The following is a 16413-nucleotide window of genomic DNA, read 5'->3' on the forward strand; positions in this document are numbered from 1 at the left end:
TCTGTTTATTTGTTTTGGGGTGTTGGGTTTTTTTGTTTTGTTCTGTTTTTTTGAGACAAGGTCTGTCTGTGTAACCCTAGATGGCTGGGGAACTTACAACATAAAGCAGGGTGGCTACAAATTCAGAGAAATCCACCTGCCTCTGCCTCCCAAGTGGTGGGAGTAAAGTCGTGCACCACCATATCAGATAATAATGTTTTAATTGCCTGAACTATATCTCATAAAGCAAAGAAAATCAGAAGTCCAAATTGCCTCACTGTAAAGCTACTTTGATGACAAATTAAAAGCGAGGTACTCATCAGCTGACTGTGTTCTGTGTTTAGCACACTTTTGCCAAATTTAGAGAACAACTTATAGCCATTCAGAAATCACAATGAATATACATAAATGTCAAACAAAATAAGAAAACCATTACTTAATCAGGAGATATTTTTGACACACAAAGCTGTCTGAACTTGGGTGAGGTAATTCTTTTATTGTTGTTTTTCAGGGTTTTTTTTTTTTTTTTTTTTTTGGAAAAGTTCAATACAAAACCAAGAGAAGCAGGTGAGTGCTGGGATTAAAGGCATGTACCAACTCTGGCAAACTTTTGGATGTATTTATAGTGAACAAATAAAAAAAACCACACATCTCTGTTCCAGTTCTAGCAGTTGCATCAGAGAGAGCTGTGTGACACTGCATGCTGCTTCCTTTCCCCAGATAGCTCAGTTATTCAGTCCTATGCCAGGTCAGCTGGACCTAAGACTGTGTAGCTGATCTTCTGGGTGCCATGGCATGATTCTGCAACAATCCTTTTCTTGGTAAAACTGAGTCTGTATAGAATAAGCGCCTTGTTGGTGGATCCGGGACACTTTAGGCCAGCAAACACACAAGCCATGCTTAGTGAAAGAGAAAAGTAAAAAAATCACATTGGAAAAATATTCACCCTAATTGGAAGAAAAAGCCCTCATCTTTGAAGCCATCAGCTATCTCCCCCTGATTTTTGAGCTCTGCATATTGATATTGTTTGGCTCAAGAAGGTAGTGAAATTCAGATGGTTTCCCAAAGAAGACATACATGATTTTTCACTCTTATATCTGTGAGGTTAGGGGGTATTATAGTACAGGCTCAGCAAACCCAGCATAAGAACACACAAGCCAGAGATGATAATGCCAAAGGGACAGCATCCTGAACTTATAGACACATTAAAATTGAGGTTTCATCTCAACTCAGGCCATTGCACTCCCTGCCCTACATCCTGAGTCTGATATTTGCTGTGAGTACAGTATCATGGTACAACCTGCAACCTCCTCATTGCTCAACTTCGCAATTCAGGAGAAGTAATGGCTATGAGGCTACAATGTAGTAATGTACAGTCCAGGATGACCTTTGCTCTCTAATGCCCACCTAAATTGTCTGGTTGTATTTGAGAACACGAGCATGTGCCAGATAGTGTTTTGAAGATGGGACAGCAAGTTTACCTTTTATATTTGCCCTGTATTTGATCCCCTATGTTCCAAAGAAAAGGGAGTTTTCCTTGTAAAAGATAGGTTTGTAAATCAGAGATTTTGTGAAAAACATGGAAATATGTCTGTGTTGTGGTAATAGCAACTGCCTGTTGGTCATCCCTTCTGTTTCCTCTGGGTTCACCAACAGGGATGTTTTCCTGGCTGTTCAGGCTATGTCAGAAAGAGAATGGCGATGAAGGAGAGACCAGACCAACACAGAAGGAAGAGGAAATCCTCTCTCTTAAAAAAGGAAGAAGGAAATCATTCTGGAGAAGGCACAGTGAGTCCTAGGCAGAGTTGGGGAACTTCCTGGTAGATTTAGGCTTGAGCTGGGCCTTCCAGGAGTAGGTCTTACAAGCTGAAGCCTTGGACTTTGTCAATGTCAGACAAAGAGTCAAGAATTTCTGATGATTCGTTTAACAGAGCCAGGAATTGACAAACCTGCAGCTACTTTTCCGGGAGCTATTTAATTTCATTTTGAGTGGCAAAGAATGTCAGGAGTGGGCACTATGAGAATAACAGTGTGTTATTCCTTTCATGGAAGGGAATTGAAGCACTTCATCTTCCAGATTACTGTAGGTCACAGGAGTCTCTGAAGAAAAGAACAGAGAAGGATGCTCCCCTGGTCATGTCATGTGGTGAGGTCTCAGACACTTTGGATTTGAAGACACACGATTAATTAGGGCTTAATAGTGCTAAGTACGATGAACTTCAGGATTTCCCTGCATCACATCTGATATGACCTGACAATGTTCCCTGTATCTTTATTTCTGAGGCATCTTATAGATTTCAGGGCAAGGGGCCCTGTAATAGGGAGTGTGGCATTTGTCTGATAATGATGGTTAGGAAGAAGAACATAGCTTGGCAAACCAGCTGGAAGAGAGCTTTTCTGCTCTTTTAGGGATTCACCCTGTCTTTACCTTTTCTCTCCCTCAATCTTCTTCTTGGGACTCAGAATGGTCTCCCCTGCCCCTGGGCCATCAAGTATGCAAATTCATTTTTGTTTTTCATTCTCCAGGGTCTGCTTCATCTGAAAATTCCAACATCACTAATCAGACATCAAATATAAATGAAGTAGAAGAACTGAAATTGTATATGAGGAAGATCAGCAATGACATGGAGGAAATGTGTGGAGTCCTGGAACTTTACAAGTGTGAAGATTTGAACTACAGGTAGTAATTATGCCCAGTACCCTGTTGACTGTATTGTGCCATCTGTTAACCCAATTTCCTTCCATGAATGGAGTGTGTTATCTCCATTCATTCCATTAGGTAGCCCTGACAGGTGTTTCATTGTTGGATAAACAAGGTGCTGTGTGTTTATTATCATCTTCTTTTTGTACTTGACCTTGGGGTGCTTGCAATCTGATTCTTGTTGTAAAGAGCTGAAAGGACCTGCTCACACTTGCTGCCTCTCATTGTGTGAATGCAAAGCCTGCAGGCTATCAAGGCTTTACTCTGATATTGGTCATTGTAAGAGATGGCACCTCCCTAAATTTATTTGGCATTCTAATTGTGTCTGTGTGTGTGAATGTAGTTGTGTGTGTTTTGTTCAGGACTGGGGCTCTGGGACCTTTGATGGGGTATGAGGACTTGTGTGATGCACAGTTTGCAGGTCCTGATAGTGTTGAGTCCATAGAGGCCCAAAGTGATCACCAGGGAAGTTTGCTCCTGGTGTTTCCTTGCTGTCACACAAGAATCCCCTGGGGGAGGAGGTGTGATAAAGCCTTTGTCCTGTAAATACTAGTGGTGTCCTCTGGGAATTCCCATAACAACAGGAACCAAACCAAGGAATGAGAATCCCTGACTTAAAAATAAGAGGAAAGCCATTACAGATATCTACTGGACCCATGCCTGTGGCATATTGTAGTGGAAAATTGTCATAGAAGTAGTCTATTCCTATATGCTTGCCCTGGAAGCTCTTGAAGGTCAGCTACCTCCATTTGGTCCCCTGGCTCTGCTGTCCTCTGCCCTGGATATTAAGTTTAATTACAACCAAGGGGACCCAATTTGAAGGAGCCAGGATGTTGTATGCACTTGGCTTGGGTAGTCCATGATACAGCATGTTTGCACATGATTATTGAATCCTTTATTCAGCAGATTAGTTGCTTCTTGGGCCATGCCCTAACACAGGATGAACACTGAATTCAACATCATTAAATCACAACATGAGAAGACAATGTTGGATATGGAGAAAATGACCCAGTCCATAATTTCTTCCATGAAGTTCTCCTAGGAACTGATAGACGAAAACTATTCCTACTGGTGAGTCAATGACACCATTGAGACCCCAGAACTAGGCAGGGAATGCTTCTGTCCTTTTAGGTCTTTGAACAAAAGCAAGGGCTCTGGTTCTATGCTATCTGTTTTCTATCCAAGAGCCCTGCCCTGAAGCAAGGGTCTTGGATTTGTACCTCTTGGACTCAGTTGTCCTAAGTGTGAAGAGTGTCCAAGACCCTCCAATCTTTATTCTTCCAAATTCAAGATCCTCTACATAGAAAACTTTTCCACCATGCTGGAATATCCAGGAACCCTGAACCTCTAGTATTCTGACCGCAGATTAAAAGATGTAGGATTTCTGACAAAAATGGAAAGAGTGTACACCTTTTGGGTCTTCTCACCTCTCTCAGAGGGGTAAGCCCTCTACCTCCTGAAGGTTTTATGGTACCACAGACCTATAATCAACCATGATGAACATTTCCTCTTCTGTTATGTATATTGAACACTCTTGGTGCCAGGTTTTTCAGAAGTTTTTTGAGTCCTGTGGAATATGGCTGGTATCTTGATTTGACCTCTCTCGGTATGGTGCTGCTATGTATACTGTGGATGCTTCTGGGGGCTGTCTGGTGATCAGGGCCCTTGCAGGGATCATGGGACTTGTAGGAGTGGCAAGCAAATGAAATCTGCCTTGGAATCACCAATTTTTCTTTGTGGATCAGCATCAAGCAGGACCACCTCCTCCATGAGTGCACTCAACTCAAGGAAAATGTAAGGATATTAGAGAATGAGAACAGTAAGCTGCTGGTGGAGCAGGCTGGACCCCGCAAGTGTCCTGTGGGGAAGAAAGGACGTTCTGTGAGGAGGCCAGCAAGAACATCTGTGCCAAGGAGCAGCAGGTGGGATGATGTGTATCAGAGGCAGATTGCCCTCATGTCTAACCATAAACATAGACAATCCAATGTAACAGTCCAACAACTTCTCCAGGCACTCACCTATGTCTCCTCCAAGTGTTTGTTTATGTGACCATCTACAGGCCTCTCTGTGGAGGTAGCCTGGTTCAGGAAACTGCATGTTTGGCATGCAAATGCTCCTGCTCTGCTAGAATCACTAAGGGGGATAGGTTGATTACACATCACAACACTACATGCCTTAAGTTTGAAGGTGCTGTGTTGGAGCCCTTCTTTAGAATAGCACAGAACTTTGAAGGAAGAAGTAAAGGCCTGTAGCTCATTTGCTTTAAAGGGATCTTGTGAGATTCTAGGTAGGAAATAGTTTGCAGGGATGACAGCCTAGTGTAATTGACAAATAAGTGGATTTCACTGCTGTCTTTTGGCGGCTTTTCTATTCCCGCCTTTTCCCCTCTATCTTAAAATGGTCTCTTCAGGCTTCATATATCTTGGTTCACACTGAGAGAGCCTGAGTAGCAGCTTGTCAGTCCTATTTCCTTTGAGTGCTCTTCTGTTGGAGTGGTCATTCCGGGGCCCTACAGTCTGGAGTTGGCTGGATGACCAGAGATGAAAGAAAGGCTTCTCACAGGCTCAGGTTTGGTGTGAGGTTTTTGAGGCTTCAAGAAAAAATTTCTTAGTATATGCCCCCAATTCTTACCAAGAATAGTTTTTCCAGTGTTTTTTGTTAGATACCCACCCACCCACCCCCCACCCCCACACAGCCACCCTGGGACAGGGTTTCTCTGTATAGTTCTGGCTGCCCTGGAACTCACTCTGTAGACCAGGCTGGCCTCGAAATCAGAAATCCTCCTGCCTCTGCCTCCCAAGTGCTGGGATTAAAGGCATGTGCCACCATGACCCGGCTTCTCTAGTGCTTTTTATTGCTCTAAACCAATAGCAGTGTCGTTGGTTCTCCCTGGAAACATCTCCTCTGCAGAGTCTGAATTATCTTGGTCCTGAAACAAAACAGATACATGTTTGTTTTCTACTCAATTTTGATTTCATGTCAATAAGTGTGTGTGTGCTTGTTTGTGTGTCTGTGTCTGTGTGTTTCTTTTTGTGTTTGCATGGTTTTCTCTCTCAGTATGTTGGGAGGCCAGTCAATGACTTTTGAATTGTCCAGTCATTCTCTATATTACTTCTTTGAGCTTTGGACTCTCAATAAACCTGCCATTTCCTGTTTTGTTCTGTCCAGGTGTTTTTTCATCTCCTGTCCACTATCAGCTAGCGCTCCCTCTCATTTATTTCAATGAATTGATAAACAATAAAGGTATTTTAAAAACAAGAGTTAGATTTATTCACTTTCCCTTCATAGAGTTATCTCCCTGGGAGATTTGGGTTTGTCTTATTGGCTCCACCATGAACATGCACAGAATCCTACAGCTCATCCCTCCGCTAACATGGTTTTTGCTAACTATATCGTGGGCATGGCTTTGTTTCAGGATAGATTCCCCCTCATAATTGGCACAGCGCTGCATTTCAGAAATGTCACAGCAAGTCATTTCACCAGCTTTCTTCTGACTGATATTGAGGAAGATTTAAGATCACATGAACTGTAATAGATAGAAAAGTTCCTGGGTAGTGACCAAAAGTCACTGTCTTCCTCTGATGCTACCAAGGAACCTGTGTAGGTATAGTGAAGCCTACTGAGAGAGTCAACATGGGGCTTGCTGGAGGCTTTTCTTAGGAATCTCTTTCTTGGGAATTTGGTATTGTGTTGTGCAGGTTATCTGTGCAGAGCTTGTAATTTCCTTGTAGGACCAGGAAGTATCTGGATAAAAAACTTTCTGAAGAGTAGTTAATTACAGATGAGGGCGGCAAAGACTGCCTGAGTCTAAGAACCTTATGCATATACACATCAGAGGTCCTAGAAGGTGCTCATGCAACAGGAAATATGCTGGGCGAGAGTAACATTTTCACTGATTCGTGTTTGTGTGTCTCTGTGTGTGTATTGTGTGGTGTGTATGTTTGTGTGTCTTGTATGTTGTGTGTGTTTCTCTGTGTGTGTTTGGACCACCTGTGGCTGAGCTTGTTTATACTAAAGTTGTGTGTTTGTGTAATACTAGGTAATCTTGTGTTTGTGATATGGGTTCTTGTATATACAAATATGTGAGTGTGTGCGTGTGTGATTGTGCATAAATTCAGCTGTGTGTGTCTCTAGAGACCAAATTTAATGAGAAATGCACCCTGAGGTTTTAGTTTGCACCTTTGAAATATCAAATACAGCAGTCCAATTATTCTGCATGCTCACCTAAGTCCCAAGGTAACAAAGACACAAAAATTCTTGTAGGGTCAGATTTTTAAGTGACCTGAGAAAAAACTATTGATTCTCATTGAAATCTTTAGAGCAAATGAAAGGGATATGGTATTTGGAGGTAAGGAGGAGGTTGCTGTATAAAATCTACGTGTTTATGTCCCTTTTCTGCTCTTGGTGAATTGTGAAGGACCACCTAAATGTCAGGTGGCTCACTGTGTCTTCTAAGCATTCCAGGTTGTTTTCCTCATTTCTTGCCACCATTACATTTCCTCCTACCTCTGCTCAGTAAAGCTTTGCCTTGTAGTTTGTCTTGGATTTTACTCATTGAGAGATTGAGTTGCTTGGAGCTGAACTTGCATCCAGCAGAATTCCCATAGCTGTGGTGCAAAATCAGGCCTGTTTCAGGAGCCCATTGAGGGTCTAGATAATCTAATGTCCTCACGCTATCTTATCTGTGTAGAATTCAGCATGACTTTTCTTCAAAATCATTTTCTCAGAGTTAAAATCAGCCTCAGTGGGGGTTGGGAGAAATGAGGACCTTCAGTCAGTTCTGGTAGTATAAAATTAGGTATGTCTTTTGGAAGTCATGTTCAGAAAGTGGAAAAGAATTCCTCTTTGAACCAGTGCTTCCAGAACAAGGAGGAGATATCTACAGAGTCTAGAGTGCTCAGGGTAGTAGTGGTCCTCAGAGCAGCCCTGAAGGAGAAGCTATCCTGATGTCCATCTGCTGAAGAATGGGAAGATACTGTGTGTTGCAGCCCTTCCATGAACTCAGTGTGAGGTTATCCATGCAAGCATTTATCCTTCAAATAGTCAGCCTTATCGTACTCAAAATAGCACTGACAAAATCACATTCTGGGGAGAAAATGGTTTCTTTGGATCTTGGTTATAGACAGTTCCTATTACTCTGGGCTCATACCTTTGGACACCAAGTTAGTGAGGTGATGGAAAAAGGAGATCCTATTGGAAGACACTGTTTACTTTGGGACAAGTCTGAAACAGTGAACAAGAACAAAAGGCTGGTCCACCAGCAACATGTGACCTTAGGCTGAGAAACAAACCTTTTACACAGCCTTAGGAACTTACTGAGCCAGATTGGATAATAGGATCAGAACCCTGAATCCCAGACCGGTATATGAGTGGAAAGCATATCACTGACTGAGCTGCCTATATGCTATGCCCAGTAAGTAGTATTCCCATTCATGATTTGCTTTTTTTGTGCCTCCAAAGTATCCTGGGAGATTTTTATATTAGTATTAACTGGGAAAGTAAATAGGTCACTGCAATACATTATGCTTCTTTCCAAAAATGACCCGTCCAGCAGGTCCAGTTATTCGAGGGTCTCGAGGGGACCTTCTCCTAAGAACCAAGTGAGGGCCTAGAAAGAAACGAGGGTTTTGTGCGAATAATGACACGGAAACATTCTGAATTGCATCAAAACCCCAATGTATTGAGAAAGGCCCAAGGCTTAAATGCACAAGCAAAAGGGGAAGTACAGATACTTATCAGATGGAGGGGTGGGGCAATACAAGCAAAAGGAGTACTTATCCGTGGGAGGGGGGCAATAGAATTGCACATTCTTTAGGCAGTAACACCGTGAAGCAGGAACTTGGTGGTATCAGGGTGTGGTCAGGACATAGGCGATGACTTAGGGCTGGAATATTCTGTGGTTGTTTTCGGAATTGGGGTGTCGGTGGCCCGCTTTTGACCCCCTCTTCTTCTCGGGGGGAGAGGCCCAATTCAGAGATCAAGAGTTGTCTTAATAGCTCCCAACATCTCCCCTGTTTTAATATTTTTATAAAGGCAAATTGTATAATAAATTTGTAGCCACATTTTTTACGATCACCTAAACGTCTGTTTGCTCACCTGGTGATTCTCTAAAACCACGAAGGACACAAGGACAAGTCATCTATGAGGCTTGAATTAACGGTTCCAGTCTGTTGGGTTTAACCTGGGCTAGCCAAGGGATTTAGGAATGAAGCAAGCTCCGTGGGTAGAGGTAGAGGTCTGATCCCCAGTGTGTAATGTTAGGGGCCATGTACAGGATTGACTCTCAGGCCCACAGATTTTTATCCAGAGTAACCCTGACCTGCTCTCGTGCTGTTTTTCCTGGGGGAAGAACCCTAGGGCACTCAACCTTCATGCAATCAGACATGCTTCTCAGAGGCTGTCTAACAGCTTCCAGACTAATCTCTGTGCAGTACTTATTCTTACAACTCTCACGGGCGACAGCTTCAAGCTGTAATTTTTTGATGTGTCTAGCCTGGGATGACTGTTTAGTTTCCAATGTGGCGAGAATGTGTATTACCATGTCGGAAGTACAGACTACGGCAATCTGTAAGTGATTTGTGGCATGAGACTGATGGTCAAATTTAGGGGGAGGGGAATGATCTTACTTAAGCATTTTATGGAAATTGAGTCTCTCTTCCCGAGATGAGGGTGATGAAGCAGCATCCACGTCTGACTCTTCTCTAGTAACCTGCTTATTATCGCCAACGTACAGCTGATGGTAATGAACTGAAACAAATGAGCTTGAAAGAGATGAATCAATTTGAGATTTAACAAATCGGTTCATCTGAAATGCTCAAGGACTGAAGGAAATCAATAATAGGAGTCCCAAAAGGGGCCCTAAAAGGGAAAACAACAAGGTTGAAAGCCAGGGGGAGGTTGAAAACCAGTTTTAGTAGTCCACCTTTTCCCTAGGCCATTGTAAATATGTGTGTATGGGTGTAACTCAGCTATCTGTAGTTCTAAGTATCTACTCTGGTTCCTCTTTAGGTCTTAAACTTCCTTTTTCCTAGTTGATGGTAAATTCCTGTGTAAGGCAGTGACCTAGCTTTTATTCAAAGTGATAGTGTAATGCCAGAGGCAATTCTGAATGTCACTGAATAGGCAACGTTCTTCCTGAATTCCAAGTCCATGGTCTGCTCAAGGACTTTCTAGGACATTGGAACACAGGTGAAGGCTTGGCTATGTCTGAAATTTCTGCCTTTAACTGTTCTCAGTCATGAGAAATATGAGTATCTCTCCATACTCTCTGCAAATGAGCTTTAGTCTTTTCCCAATCAATGGTCGTATTATAAGGTAAGGGGGTGACACAAATGTATTGGAAAGAAGCATGACATTTAGTAGCTAACCTGGTCTTGACATTTGCAATATCTTACCCTATTGCCAGCACTACTACTTCTAGGGTGTTCACCTTTGCTTTTAATTTTTTATCTATATAATATATTGCTCTGACAAAGCTATGGAAACATTCCTATGCTTATCATTAACAAAATGGGCAATATGTAGCTGCTAATCTAAAGCCATGGTAGATACCTTTTTAAAGTTTCTATTCTCAGATTTTTAAACCAAGGATCATTTTCTAACTCTACTAGGCAGCAAAACATAAGCAGGTGTCTTACAAAAACATAACAGTAGGTTCCTTATCTAAATTAGGATCTACACAATTAGTTAATTGACAAGAATTACAATGAATATAAAAAGACTTGCCAAGATTGGCGATCTTAACTCTTAAAATTATCTAACAATAAGCATATAGGTAAGGTACACAAATTTTCATAGCTATAAGAGGCTGGCCTGAATGGCCAAAAGCAGTGTCTCTGACGAAAGCATCTTGTACATTTTCTGTACCAGTCTTTTTGCCTAGCGAGTCAGCTTTTTTAGTTGTTTTTATTTTAAGTTGGCACCAGGTTGGTACTCCTTGCTGCAGCCCATGGTGGAGATATGAAGTTTCTTCATTTGTTTGTAAGTGGCTGCTCTCTGATTTTTCTTTTTTGTGTATTCGACACAGCTTTCTGGTCACCACTGTCAGGGCACTCACAGGTCACAGGTCAGACTGTCACATTGGAAGCTAGCATGCTCTTGAAGCATTCTGTGGAAAAAACAAAAACATTCCCCCTTTTCCCCATATTAAGTATCTGAACAGGATCATGGCAAGTGCCAATAAGTGGATCCTTTTTATCTGCCCTAGACACTATTATATCCAGTTTTTCCAAAAACAAAAATGTGATCCAAATAATGTGCACGGGGATGTAATTTCCCTCCCCCCTTCTTTGTTTTTAAAGAAGGTGTAGTTTTTAAAGTTTTCCAATACCTTGTCTTTGAGAATTATAAAATATCTCAGTAACATGTGTAACATTAAATTGTTGACAAAATATCTCAAATCTTTGGCTGTAATAGCCAGTTTTAATTTGATTTAGAACACCAAGCAAGCAAAAAAAAAAAAAGAAAAAAATCAACACAGGCAATGACTAAGTATACTTTTAGTAGCTTTTTTGTTAAAGTAGTTGTAATTAGAAAGACTAAAAAGGTATCAATAGTCATATGTGCATATTTTATTTAAAAAAATGAGTATCTATTTGCAATAATCGATTAAGTATAAGTCCTTGAGAATTAACACCAATGTGTGGAACAGGTAGAAACTGAGGACACTGAGAGCAAATCTTTACAATATGACATGCACATTTATTCATTTATTTATTTTAAGTACCAAATTATTATTTTAAGCCATTACTATTTTGATGATGTAAGGAATGAGATTATATGGCCAATTATTTTTGTGTAAGATCCATAATCTACCTGGGATATAAATCTAGCGTGGTATTGTCTTAAGAGGTCTTTTCTAGGCAATCTTCAACATTTTCTTTTTTTTTTGGGGGGGGGGGGGGTTTCAAGACAGGGTTTCTCTGTATAGCCCTGGCTGTCCTAGAACTCACTCTGTAGACAAGACTGACCTCGAACTCAGAAATCCGCCTGCCTCTGCCTCCCGAGTGCTGGGATTAAAGGCGTGCACCACCACGCCAGGCAATCTTCAACATTTTAAAACACCATCTACAACACATAATTTAATTATCTGTGCTGAAGCAGGCAGAAACTCAAAAGAATAAACATGTGATCCAATTTACATATACTTTTCTCCCATAGAAGGGTTGTTTTTAAATACAGTAAATGGCATGCATGCATGTATGAATTCATAGAAGATACAAAAGCATGTATATAAGCAATTTTTAACTTATTTTTAGGATGAGTATCAATTTTATTTAAAATGATGGTATGTAAAAGGTCAAATATCAATATTTTGCAATAACCAATTGCTGTTTGGAAAAAGGAATTCTTAATTAGCACAACAGCAGCTTTATAATAGGATGTTAAAACTTTGAGGTGAAGAAAAATGATTTTACATTAATGTTTTTTCTTGCCAAAGAATAGCTGTGGACACATTTAATAACAATAACTAGAATATGTAGCTAATATTTGATTACCACCAATTATAATCGATACCAATAGATTACTGAAATTTCCTCTACTTTCTGTTAAAGCCTTTTTGGTTCTCACCAGTTAATTTGAATCTCACTTGATAGCACCTAACAAAGACTTAGGTTCTCTTGTGGTCAGTTTAAGGTGAGGTCTTTAGCCAATTAATATCTCCTGGAAGCTTTTTTTTTTTTTTTTTTTAGGTTTTTCGAGACAGGGTTTCTCTGAATAGCCCTGGCTGTCCTGGCACTCACTTTGTAGACCAGGCTGGCCTCGAACTCAGAAATCCGCCTGCCTCTGCCTCCCGAGTGCTGGGATTAAAGGCGTGCGCCACCACGCCAGGCCTCCTGGAAGCTTTTGAAAATAAAAATTTGAAGCAAATTTGTACCACAATTTTCCAGTATAACTAAAATCCTAAATATTAAAAATATTGTTTCTGAATTTTATGGAGCAACAAATATTTCCCAGAACTTTAAACTTCCCTTTAGAGGCATTGGCTAATAGAATACTTTTCACTTAGGAAACAATATATACTGAAAGATTTAAACTTTGTTTCTTGTATTGAAGCAGACAATAAAAATTTCTTACATATTGTAAAGCCCTGTTAGCCATACCTACAGGCAAAATTATCTAGTGATCACCAGTTCATTAAAAGCAAAACTCTTTGAATTTAAGCATTATTTTAAACATCTGAATAGATCTATAACAAAGCTAAAAAGAAATTCCCTTGAACACAGGGGAAACTTTCTCAGGCACTGTTTGCAAAATAAAAGATGGTTACAAGCTTTTCTAGGGCTGCCTTGAGCCCTGCATTAACTCAAAAGTAAAGTATTTTTTAACCTGAGCATTTTGGCCCTCCCATTATAAGGACCAATTTTAGAGGAACAATTTAACTGTCTATGCCTCTAATTTTTGATACTCTTTTTAAAAGATGATTACTCTTATAATTATCTTAATTACAATATACAGGTGAATTAAAGATCTTAAATTTGACATCAAACTCATCTCAATTTAGGAGTATCTTTAGAGGACTAGTTTTCTGGGCTGGTTTATGCCAGGTGCTTTTGTTTGAAAATTACTCTAGCCCTGAGTTACTACTTAAGCTAACTTTGTAACCAGGGTTATACCTTTTTAATCATATCCAAATAACTTATAAGCCAATTCTCTATGACCAAGATATGCAGATCATATTTATACCTTTAAGAGCAGTCAAAAACCAAATGGAGTGGCTACACGAATCTTATACATTTAGATCAATCAAAGAATTTTACTTTTTATAGCTATACTTATAAGATATAAACACACTGTCATTTGCTAAACACAACAATCACAAAATTGCAGAGAATTTTTTAGGAAAAAAAACAATTATCAGCTTATTTGCCTTAGAACTAAGAGGTTGCAGATTCCTTTTCTTTAAAAACAAGTTTTTCAGCAGGACCTCTCCTGCTGTGCTTGATTTTTTGGCTAAAGGGAGGGGCCTCTCAGCCTCAGTTATGCAAACTGAGAGTGATTCAACAGGTAAAGCTTTAACCATTTCTTTCCTTTTCTTTTTAACATGAAACATAAAACAGTCAGTCATTCAATGAAACAGAAAACATACATGAATTGACACGTGATTGGTGCACCAAACATAGACAATAGAAAGAGGGTAGAGAACTTCTCATGTAGGGGCCAGAGAGAATAAAACAGGGTGCCCCCCCCCCCCGATTTCTCTCTGTCCCTGGGAGAGTTCTAAAATCCATTTTCCTCTATCCCTTCCTTTCCTTTCCTGCTTGTACAAGGCAGCTTGTCAAACCAAGATTAAAATCTAAAATTTTCTAACAGCTTCTGGCAAGCATCTAAAATTTTTAATTTATTTAATCTGAGGGCAAATTGTTGAGAAAACACACAATCTCTATACACTAAATGTGTCAAATAGCCTAAAAGTTTACCATGCTAAATCTTTTTTGAAGTCATTATCAGTCTACACTTAGTCAAATATTTTATAGCCATCTGTAAAAACGCTCAACAGGGGAAATGTGGTGTTTTTTAAACTCCAGTATGATGTGTAGTTGACAGTTCAGTTTCTAGCAGTTTTTAAAAGGTGAGAAATAATTTCAAGCTCAGGTGCTCTATAACAATTGGGATGCATGGAATGATCTCAGCTGATAGGTCATATTGGTTTGTCCAGCTGAATAGAGCTGTTCTGGGAGGGACAGCTGAATTGATAAATGCTTACCAGGCCTTTGTTTCTTCCTTCCCTAAGTGTGAAATACTCCAACAGACACCGGAACATGGCACAGACCACAACATGATCTCCCACAAAGAGAAGTGCTGGAAGAGGAGCACTGAGAGTGCACCCAAAATACACCACTATTGCCTCTCATCCTTAATAACCATGACTGTAATGGGCTGTATGCTCTTCCTTTATTTTGGTTTCTTTGGTATGAACAGGCCTTAATTTCATCTATCCTCTGGCCCAGGAAGAGTGCACATTTAAAGGGACTCAGAGAAGTGCTAAGACACATCAAGTGCTGCTGGGCATCCATGAAGATTCTGAGTGCAAATTTATCTTTTCCTGATGGGTCATCATGAATAATTACATGGAGATCAGTCAACAAAATTGTAAAACCTTGGATCCAAGTCTACAACATCTGTTCTGCTTTGACTTGGGAGCCATATCCTTCAGACCCACACTCTAAAAGGAGAGTGTTGCTTAAATTTCTCCTGCAAAGATTGCTACCTCCAGGATCTGCTTTTCTACTAAGTTGCCAAGGACAGTCACAGGCTGTAAGTCTGTGCTACAAAATGTGCAGACAAAGTTTTTACATTGCACAATTTTTGTGGTTTGATTTTGGTTTGAGTTTTGATTAGTTTAGTTATTTGGTTTTTCATGTTTTCATTCAAAGTTTTGTTATATATTGGTTGTTTATTTGTTCTTGTAATTAATTTGATATTTTGATAAGTCTATACACAGTACATATTGACTGTCAGCTTTGAGTTACAATTGAGTACATTGCATTTTTCTTTTGACTAACACAGTGATCTCCAACTCTTCACTCTTAAGAATCTTGTTATTTCAGGTGTGAGCATGAAATCCCACAGATATCAGACCCAGATTGATCTCTGCATTCTTCAAGGGACTTGGGCTTCATAGTTTCTTCCCAGCCAGACTGAACTACAAAGTCCATCATACATTCAGTGTGGAAAGTGTGTCCAACTCTAAGGATAGGAACTTAATGTTGGAAATCTTACCCATGCTGCATCGTTGTTGTCAAATATTTAGCTACTGTGAAATACTGTGGATGATGGTGTTGAACACATTAATGGCAAATACATCAGTATTTCTGTAATAGCTCTCATTAAATCAAAGTAGATTCTAAGGGAATAAAAAGCTTTCAGAAATCACAGCAGTGTATGCTTCTGCTTTCCTTCAAATATACAGTCACTGGTAAATGCAAGTAGAGATTATAAATTCCAAAATCTTTTTGGGGACAGGTTTCTGTGGGGGTCCTTCATCATTGAGTTTATTACTTTATGATTCACCTGTGCCTGCCAAAGACAGCATTCAAAAACAATGAAGATTGTAATTAGGTATCATCCTATAAAGTCCTAACAAATGCCTTTTTATTTGATATTTTCTTTACTTACATTTCAAATGTTATACCCTTTCCTAGTTTCCCCTCTGAAGATCCCCTTTTTCCTACCCCCAACCCCTGATCCACAACCCACGCACTCCCTCTTCCTGGCCATGGCATACCCCTCTACTGGGGCATAGAACCTTCCCAGGACCAAGGATCTCCTCCCAGTGATGACCAACCAGGCCTTCCTCTACTACACATTTAGCTAGAGCCATGAGTTCCACCTTGTGTTTTCTTTGGTTGGTGGTTTAGTCCAGGGATCTCTGGAGGTACTGGTTAGTTCATATTGTTGTTCCTCCTATGGGGCTGCAAATCCTTCAGCTCCATAGGTCCTTTCTGTAGCTCCTTCATTGGGGACCCTGTGCTGTGACCAATGGATGGCTGTGAGCATCTACTCCTGTATTGATAAGGCAATGGCAGAGCCTCTCAGTAGACAGCTATATCAGGCTCCTGTCAGCAATCTCCTGTTGGCATCTGTAGTAGTGTCTGGTTTTTGTGGTCGTTTATGGGATGGACCCACAACGTGAGCACTCCCCCACGTTCTGACTCAGGAGAGGCAACACCCTATATCACCCACAAGAAACGGTTTTGCTCCAAACTGCAAGAGGATTTTTATTCAAGAAC

General features: G+C 40.4%; 1 pseudogene; it reads left to right on the plus strand.

Moving 5' to 3' along the window:
* Positions 1–1637: 1637 nt before the first annotated feature.
* On the plus strand, positions 1638–14463 carry LOC110309254 (uncharacterized; annotated as a pseudogene).
* The last annotated feature ends 1950 nt before the right edge of the window (positions 14464–16413 follow it).

Source organism: Mus caroli, unplaced genomic scaffold, assembly GCF_978045245.1.
Source record: "Mus caroli unplaced genomic scaffold, Mus_caroli_1 scaffold_12, whole genome shotgun sequence".
Lineage (NCBI taxonomy): Eukaryota > Metazoa > Chordata > Mammalia > Rodentia > Muridae > Mus > Mus caroli.